The following is a 1,217-nucleotide window of genomic DNA, read 5'->3' on the forward strand; positions in this document are numbered from 1 at the left end:
AAAAAAAAAAAAAAAAAAAATAAAAAATTAAATATTTAGTTTTATATTTTATAATTAAAATTATTTTTTTTTTTTTTTTTTTTTTTGACTTTAAAAGCTTATTAATTTAAATTTCTTTTTAAATGCTGTACAAAAGGTGACGTTAAATATGTCCCAGGTGACTAATATAATATTATATAAATAAATAAATAAATATATATATATATATATGTGGGACCCTCTGCATTTATATTTCTTTATATAAAAAAAACCATGTTGTTCTTTTGGGGAGTAAAGAAAAAAAAAAAAAAGTTCACGTCAAATATTCACACATATATATATATATATATATATATATATATATTTATATTTATATATAATCAGATTTTATTGATTATATGTAGTAAAACTTTTTTTTTTCATTTTAATATATTTATTGTGAAATATATTTCTTTCTTCTTTTTAATTTCTTTCTTTCTTTCTATTCTTTTTTTTTTTTTTTTAGGAACCTTGCTATATGTTGAATTATTCAAAGGGCATATGCCTGTGTATTTATATATATATATATAATATATTTTTGTATAATTTATTATTTATCATAATACTAAAAACCAAATATTTATTTATTAAAAAAAAAAAGAACTAATATTATTATTATTATTATTATTATTTTATTTATGAATATTTTATTATTAATCATCATGATTTATTGTAAATCTCCGGAAGCATTAAATAAATATAAAAATAAAAAATACAATACAAATATACACTTATATATATAATAATATATATACATATGTTATAAAATGTAACACAAGAAAGTAAAGAATCCATTTGAACCATATGTATAGTCGACCAGATATTTATATTATTAAAATTAATTTTTATATATATTTTATGATTTAACATTAAAATTATAAATGGTAATTTTCCTTTTCTTTGATAAATATATATAATTTTATTATTATTTTTTTTTTCTATAATATAAAAGAGTAATATTAAAATCAAATATGTGACCATAATTATATGATAGTTACAATATCGTAAAAACTTATATGTTTATATTTTATGCTCAATAAGTAATTTATTATAATTTAAGTAGGGAAATAAAATTCATTAAAAGAAAAAGAAAAAAGAAAAAAGAAAAAAGAAAAAAAGATAAAAAGATAAAATTTTAATTTTATTAGATGAAAAGGTCATTATATATATATATATATATATATATATATATATATATA

This window comes from Plasmodium reichenowi, chromosome 10 (assembly GCF_001601855.1).
Source record: "Plasmodium reichenowi strain SY57 chromosome 10, whole genome shotgun sequence".
Taxonomy (NCBI): Eukaryota; Apicomplexa; class Aconoidasida; order Haemosporida; family Plasmodiidae; genus Plasmodium; species Plasmodium reichenowi.